Raw genomic sequence first — 9,071 nt, forward strand, 5'->3', positions numbered from 1 at the left:
ACAGATGTGTAGCCCTGATTAATCTTAGTAGATCACAAAATGGAGAGACAAGTACTTGAAAAAGAGAGATCAATTTGTGGGGAAGGAAGGGTGGATGGGATGGTAGGATAGTCAGAAGGGAGAGTGGTCAGAAAACAAAGTGAACTTCTGTGAAATTCTAAGAATACACATGTAATAAAAAATAAAATTGGCCGGGCGGTGGTGGCGCACGCCTTTAATTCCAGCACTCGGGAGGCAGAGCCAGGCGGATCTCTGTGAGTTCGAGGCCAGCCTGGGCTACCAAGAGAGTTCCAGGAAAGGCGCAAAGCTACACAGAGAAACCCTGTCTCGAAAAAACCAAAAAATTAAATTAAATTAAAAAAATATCCTGGAGCTGGGCACAGTAGTGCATAGCTTTAATCCCAGCACTTGGGATGCAGCAGAAGCAGGCAAGTGTCTGTGAGTTTGAGTCCAGCCTGGTCTACATGATGAGTTCTATCTAGGACAGGCAGGGTGAACCCTGTCTCAAACAAACAAACAAAAATACATCCTAGGCTGAAGAGTTGGCAGCAGGTAAAGGTACTTGCTGCCAACACTGATGATCTGAGTTAGATTCCTGGAGCCCACGTGGTGGAAGGAGAGAACTGACTTCAGTAAGTCATCCTTTGGCTCCTACACCTGCTCTGTGGCACACACACACACACACACACACACACACACACACACACACACACACACACAGAGAGAGAGAGAGAGAGAGAGAGAGAGAGAGAGAGAGAGAGAGAGAGAGAGAGAGAAATACAAGTAATTTTTTTCTTGAAGTCTTGAGACTGAAGAGATTATTTCAAAGTTAAAAGCCTTTGTTATTCTTTCAAATGCCCAGAGTTCAGTTCTCAGCACCAAGCATCTCACTACCACCTTTCCAGAACTCCAGCTCCAGGAGATCTAACTCCCTCTCCTGGCCTCCAAGACACACATACACACACAAGTAAAATCATCAAAAGATAAAGTTTTATTTCTAAAAGCAAAAGAAGAAGGAGGAAAATGATTATCTACTGAATACTTACTACAAGCTGAGAAGTTCTGAGAACCTGACATGTATTGACTCGCTTAATTCTCATAGCAACCGTACAATGCAGGAATGGTTACCTACAATTGGTAGGCAAAGAAACCTAGGTGCTAGGACATGAAGTAAGTAAGCCAAGGTCACAAACTGCTTATTAGGTAGTAGAACCAGAGCTTAAGTCAGAGAATATGGTTCTGAAAATGTATGGTTTGAACACTTAGCTCCTCCTGTATTTTGTAATTAAAGTAAATACAGTAATTACTTACTTGATCTCTGACCACTAAACCATACAGACTTTACTATCTCTGAATGCATATACTTTTGACCAAAAAAAATGTTTTGTTTCATTTAGTAGTTCTGGGGCTTGAATCCAGGGCCTTACCTACATTAAACAAGTATTCTATCCTAAGCTATGTCCCAAGCCCTAAAGAAATACATTTAAAATCCCATAGTTTTGAAGACAGAAAATGAGATAATTTCATGATGAGCATAGTAAAATAAAGCCTTGCTGTAACTGCAATCCTATTGAATACCAAAGAAGAGAAAACTGGATTGAAAAGAAATAATTGTCTTAGGGGGAAAAAGTCTATTTTTAAACACTGTACTCATGAGCTGTTTAGCACTTTCTCTAAAAAGAGCAATTCGTGGTGGCTCAGTGATGAACTAGTTTACTGCTCAGTGAAATTCTAAGATTGTCTTTTAGAAATACACATTGGATTTGTGACTTGATAAGAATTTTTAAATGTCTGTGAGAAACATACTCATAACCAAAACTTCACATAGACACAAACCACAACAAGAAAAACAAAAGAGCATCAGAGAGGAATTCATATTTGGTTATTTGGGGTCTGATTGATGCTGTTTTTACTGGATATAATCAGATTTTCCATTTTCTATTAATCTGGTTATAGTCGTATTAAGATTTTACAGAACTTGGGGCTGGAGAGATGGCTCAGAGGTTATGAACACTGGCTGCTCTTGCAGAGGACCAGGCTACATGGCAACTAACAACCATTTGTAACTCCAGTTACAGGGATCTGACTCCCTCTTCTGACGTCTATGGGCACCTGGAACACATGTGGTGCACATGCATGCATGCACCGCAATGCTCATACACATTAAAATGGCAAAGCTAGTGCACTTCTTACAAGTTACAACAGTGAGTGCAAACACGAAGATTAATCAAGGTCACTTATGATCCATGTATTTTCTGTTTATAGGCTGTAATTCAATGAAAAACCCAGACACATAAAATATATAATACCTGAGAACACTTGCCTTCTGAAATACTCACAGATGAACAAGATTTTTGTCCAAGATTTGCTTCTAAGCATTCCAGAGAGGGAAGTGGAAATAAAATGGCCAGTTCACAGATACTGAAGGCAGGGAGCAGCTAACCATGATGCTGCTCCATGGACTGTCATAGAGGCTTTACATTTTCTCTAATAAAATGCACTTACACACTGCTGGCTGGTGGCGCAAAAGTACACACTCAACAAATGTTACTTATCTTAGCAATAATATCTTTATGACTGTCAGAGAGAGGTGTGATGGTGCACACCTTTAATCCTTGCACTCAGGAGCTGACCATAGGAAGAGCAGGGGGTCATTCAAGACAATCGAATTTGAAGCCAGTGAGTCTCAAAATAGCATCCACTGGATAGATGAGTGGATAGATAGATAGATAAATAGATAGATAGATAGATAGATAGATAGATAGATAGATAGATAGATAGATAGATAGAAAGATAGACAGACAGATGGATAGATGGATAGATGGATAGATAGGTGGGTGGATAGACAGATGACAGAAGATAGATAGATAGATAGATAGATAGATAGATAGATAGATAGATAGCAAAAACACTTATGAGCTGAAATCTTTGGGTCCAGCTGAATCCTTTCACAGAAAGTACATGAAATTTCACTGGTGTCTTTGATTCTTAAACACTAAAAGAGAATTAGATTTATAGTATTAATACACTACTAGTAATTGAGGTTAAAAAAAATGACAACAAAAAGGAAACTAGAAAGGCCTGCCTGAAGCAGTCAGTTTACAAATCACTGGAAAAGATGGCCCTTCTTTTTACAGGGCTCAGGAGCAAATGGTTCACCTTTTTGAAACTACAGAGGAAAGCATCAAGGAAGTTCAATCACTGCCTGGGGGCCCAGCCTCCAGACAGCCCAGGGATGAAAGGAATCCATAGCATCAGTGCATACTAGACTTTTCTGCCTGAGGGGGTTAGGGAAAAAGACACCCACACACTCTCTTGATGGTTTCCTTCAGACCTTTTCTTTAATCTTCTTTTGTATTCTCTATTCTTTATTTTCCTGGTGATTTCCTTCTCTCATTCTTGATGTTTTTCTTCTAACTCTATCTTTATTCTTGATGTTTCCCTTCTAGTTCATTTTAACTCTATTCTTTTTCTTACAGCTTATATACCCCAGCAAAATCTTTCAGCCAATATAGGAATTACAATGTAGTTACATTCCATTTTTCAAGTGAATGATTATAATGAATACAGGTAAAAACATGTTTTTCATCTCCCTTATGTGATTAAACACTTTAAGTATTACAGGTGAAAAACAAATCCCAAGAACTCATACATTCATACTCAAGCAACTTGTTATAGATTAACTGTGTAGGCAAGCAAGGTATTTTTCTCAGTCATGTCTTTACTGGCAGGATGCAGTTTTGCAGTTACAAAGAATGGGCAAATTACTTTATTTTTTACCTTGAAAGGTAATCTTATAAGGAATTACAAACCTAAACTTTTATATATGAAAAAGAATCAGTCAGCTCTACTTTAAATCTTTGGGGTGCATACCCACTCATCAATAGTTTCTTATACCAGGAGATCGAGGGCAAAAATGAGCACAAGGAATTAATCATCACCTTTGATCATCAATAAAACCTAGCAAGAAAAGTACATCAGCTTACAACAATTGGGCTGCTTTGTATTTTTGACCCTAACCTAATGAATCTATAACTCAGCTATGTGTCCTTGTGAACTTTAGATTGTTTTCTGGGGTTATTCATCTTAAAACTATTATCAAAATATCTGATCTAACCTGAAGTTATTTTAAGGATTTGTTTCACCTAATGATGCACACTGAAACCTGTGACTGCATCGTTCAGCATTAAGAGAATTAGAGGCAGCCTGGCTCCTGGGGACTCAAATGTTTTCCTTAATCATTAACCTGAACTGTGATCTATGTAGCTCCTTAGGTAAAATTCATAGGCCCCTAGCTACATAACATTTCCTTGTATTTATTTTTATTCATCAAAACTCTGTATAAGCTAATATTATTATTATCAATTAGACAGTACAACTTTGGGATGAATCATCTTCATAACAATCTGCGGGTAAAAATGCCCAGTAAAATGGAATGTTTCCATGAGATAAACACACTACATTACAAGCATTAGGGATCTCCCCACACCCAATCACACCTTGTCAGATACCAGAGAAAGATAGCAGCAGCAAACATGTAAAGGCATAGAAGAGGCAAAAGACATTCCGGGGTCCGTGTTCTCAGGGACCTTGCCTGTCCAAGGTTGACCCATCAGAGAGTTCCCTCCAGGTGGGCTGACACTTTGAACTTCAATTGCCACCTGCTGCTCCTCTCACACGGCCACCAACAAAGTTAGGCATCCAGGAACAAGAGCTGCTGCATCCCAGCCGATGTTTCACCACCATCATCACAAGGTCAGACACTCAGTTGAAAACAGGGGAGACACATGATTTCTGAAGGTGAAGAAGAAATTGTGAATTTGGCATTCATTTTATGGTTGAGCAAGTCTTCATGAGCTTAATATTTGCATTTATTGTATTTCCTTTTTCTCAAAATGGGGTAGTAAGTCACCTTCTAAGGGAAATGAAATAAATATTCAGGAATAGCAACATGTTTCTAGTTGATCTGAGAACTTTGTGGCTCTGAGGCGGTCCTCTTGGTTACCCATCTTGAGGACTATGAGGCAAGTCAACAATGTATTGAAGTAATGGAGAAAGTTCTCTTGAAGCCTGTGTTAACTAAGTAAAATACAAGTAGGCACATGTAAGTTAAAGTCACTCAGTAGAGTGAGTAAAAACCACAAAGCACTAAATACTTGAAAACATAGGTAGTCTCTATAATCACAAGTTCCCTGACACTTCCTTAAAAATAACATTATAGGTATGAGGCTATAGCTTGGTGCAGAATATTTATTTACACTGTAAAGATGTGTCTTTGCCAAGCTGCCTTCTGATTGGCTTAATAAAGAGCTAAATGGCTAATAGCTAGGCAGAAGAGAATAGGCAGGACTTCCATGGAGAGAAAAGACTCTGAAAGGAAGAGAGGCTGGGATGCTAGCAAGAAGTAGAACAAGTCAGATGTGCCATACTGAGGAGAGATAACTGAGCCATGTGGATTAAAAGTATGAGTTAATTAAGTTATAAGAGCTAGTTGGAAACAAGCCTAAGCTAAGGCCAAGTTTTCATAATGAATAATAAGTCTCCATGTCATTATTTGTGGGATGGCAATCCAAGAAAGTTTGATGAGAAAGTACTACTACAGTAGCTCGGTTGGTAAAGCAATTGCCTAGTTAGAACAAAGTTCTGGCTTTGATCTCCAGCACCATATAAATCAGGTATGGTTCATGCCTTCAACCCCAGCATTTAGGAGGTTCATTCAGGCAGGGATATTTGAAGGTCAAGGTCATCCTATGCTAAATAGTGAGTTCCAAGCCAACCTGGGATGCATTAGACCCTATCTCAAAAAACTAAAAATTTTAGGGCTGGAGAAATAGCTCAATCAGTAAAATGTTTGCTGTGCAAACATAATGACCGAGTTTGATCCCCAGAACTCATATGTTGGACTCTGAACTCCACACATGTGTCATGACATGCACACCCACACACATATACACAAATGCACACATGTGCACATACACATTAACAGACATATACATAAATAATACAAAACTTTAAAAATTAAAATAGCACTACAGAAGAATATTAAGTTATTTCATGAATTAGAAAGAACTTCACTGAAATCTGGGTGAGAATGGCAACAGGTAAGAAAACACAATTAAATAGATTATTGCAGCTCTCAGGAGTTAGTTGTAAATATATATGCTTTTTCTCTGTGCATGCAGATTATTCTGATAGAAGCCCATGAACATATTGGGATGGGTGGGGTTTATCTGTGCTCCATATACCATAACAAGAACACAAGATGGATATCTTCCCAATGTCCTCTAAGCTTCTAAACTTCATATATTCATAGACTTCATGATAAGAGGATAAGATCACTCATGTCTCAGTGGGATCATTTTCAACATGTCACTGAAATGGAGACACGAAGATTCATACTTAGCTGGAAAGATGACTCCACGGTTAAGAGAACTGAGTGCTCTTCCCGAGGACCCCGGTTCAGTTCCCAGCACCCACATGGCTGCTCACAACTCTCTGTAACTCTAAGATCCGACACCCTCACACAGACAATCATGCAGGCAAAACACCAGTGCACATAAAATAAAAATAAACTTAAAAGAAAAAATTATTAAAAAAAAAAAGATTCATACTTGGACCAGGTGTAGTTCCTGTCTGTAATCCCCACACTTAGGAGGCTAAAACAAGAGGATGCTAGCTCCAGGCCAGCCTGGACCACATAAGGAGAGCCCATCTCTAAACACAGGAGTTCTTGAAGTATAGCTTACCTTTCTTGTTACTACTCAGGATTTCAATGGGTTTGCCTCAGAATAATTAATTAAGCAAACGAGTACCAATTTTTTTTTTCTGGTGTGAGTGAATTATTGATTCAAGTTCATTAACTTAATCCCTCTCATTTGCTACTTTTTGTTCTCCGAGATAATCTTCCTGTGGTCTCTGGCTGGCCTCTGCCTCCCAGGTGCAGGAATTACTGGCTTGCACCGAGAAGCCAAGTTTATTCTCTCTGCTTTTTGCCCACAGCAAAAAGAAAAAGGTCATCTCAGAGTTTTTGTTTTGTTTTGTTTTTCCAACAAACTAAGCTTCTTTGGATGGCCATGTGCAGAGTTTGGTTTTTTTGCTATTTTATCTCCATTATGTTTTAATTCTCATATCACACCCCTATGCCTTTCTGCTGTGTCCCTTCCTGTGACATTTCAGCCCTAGGCTGTGTTTGGGATCTACACAGTAATTTTGCATGGTGCAGGGCGGAGATATTTTCTCCTTGGGGTTTACCTTAGGAAAGAGTGTAGCCATTCTGCTGCAGTTGACCTTAAGAGAACAGAGACATTCTTTTTCCTTTTCTTACCAAGAGCTGGAACATGACGTCATGATCTGAATATGCCATGCGGTTACAAAGAGCCTTGGGAAGAGGAGACCATCTGACCCCACTAGTGGGATGATACTTTTGAATGATTTAACCCCTTCCAGTCTATTTCCCCAGTTGTCCAGGAGTATGATGGCGGTTTACCTCCACAACTCCGCCCCCTCTCGCACCACTGCCTCTGCTCCTAACCATGCTTTTGTGGGTGACGGGGCACTAGTGCCCGGAGATTAGGGAAGCAGTGTGAGAAGCGCAGAGGGCAGTATGCTGAGGGCGCAATCCGGCCAATTTTCATTACCTAAAATGTGTTCCTTGTTATAAGCTTTGCCTTAACATAAACATCATTCTTTGCAAAACATATTTTATTGCTTAGGTCTTATACATAATTCTAGACTGTTGAAAACACTGTCAAATACGTGAACATAAGAAAGCACGAATGTTTCTTTTAAAAAATTGCTGACTTAATTATCTGTAACTTTCCTAAAGGGGGAAAAAAATGCTAGAGTTCCAGGCCCAAAGATACTATTGGAGTCTTTAATGTCTCTGCATGCTTGGAAACTCAGTCATCTGTAAAACAGGTGCATTGGGGTGCAAATTGACCCACAACATTTGTCAGAAAATGAATCTACATGTTATGGAAGCAAGGAAGCTTTCGCTGCACACCAACACTGTAAGCCTCCAGATGTTTTCAAACTATAAATAAGTGGATGAGAATGAGAGAACAGGCTTTGAGGGGGGAAGCTGGCAGCGAGTGACGACAGGAACACGGCTCATCCCATCATGTCAGTCCGGATCTGCTGACAGGACTAACCCAAGGCCAGACCAGTTCCCCCTAAACCATGTAAATCTCACATTGTCTTCTTGTGGGATTCCATGAAAATCTGCCTTAGAAATCGTGTCGTAACTAGATGTGAACACTAACTTAACGCAAGGCTCTCAAAGGCAGTGCTTCTCAAATTGAGACAAATGTCACCATCCAGCAGATATTTGGCCATGTCCAGGAGCATGTTTTCAGTTTCACACGGAGGGTTAGACTGGCATCCAGGGCCAGAACTGCCCCCGGAGAGGAATTATACTGCCCAAAATATCAGCAATGCTGAGGCTGGTTAACGCTGCCCTGGAGGACTAAAGCAGTAATAATAATCAGACAAAATGACCAGCAAGAGCTTAGAGTCTGACAGCAGCGATGAGAGAAAGACATCAAAAAAAAAAAAAAAAAAAAAAAACAGGCAAAACACAAAGAACCACGAGAAACACAAATCTGAGGTTGCAGATGGGACGCAGTGGCAGAGGTACCCAGCACAGATGAAGCCTGGCACCACCACCAAGGAGGGGGAAAGTTAAGCAATAGAGAGACTTAAAAATTACTTTTAGTTTTGAGGTCATTGAATTTTTAAGAAAAATAAACTTAATTCCCATCTTAATTTTTTTTTAAGTAAATTTAGACACCAGTGTGGGGGGGGGGTTGGGAGTTTTCGTTGGTGGTTCACATGGTGGTGGGTGTTGTTGTTTGTTTGTCTGCCTGTTTGTTTGTTTGTTTGTTGTTTGTTTGTTTGTTTGTTTGTTTGTTTGAGACAGGGTCTCCCTATACAGCTCTGGCTGGCCTGGAACTTGCTGTACAGACCAGACTGGCCTCAACTAACAGAACCATCTGCCTCTTCCTCCCCAGTGCTGGGATTAAAGGGGTGTGCCACCACACTAGGCATGGTTGACAGGCCTTTTGAGATGGAAT

The sequence above is a fragment of the Peromyscus californicus genome, unplaced genomic scaffold (genome assembly GCF_007827085.1).
Source record: "Peromyscus californicus insignis strain IS unplaced genomic scaffold, ASM782708v3 Scaffold_11__1_contigs__length_118956290, whole genome shotgun sequence".
In the NCBI taxonomy this organism is placed as follows: Eukaryota; Metazoa; Chordata; class Mammalia; order Rodentia; family Cricetidae; genus Peromyscus; species Peromyscus californicus.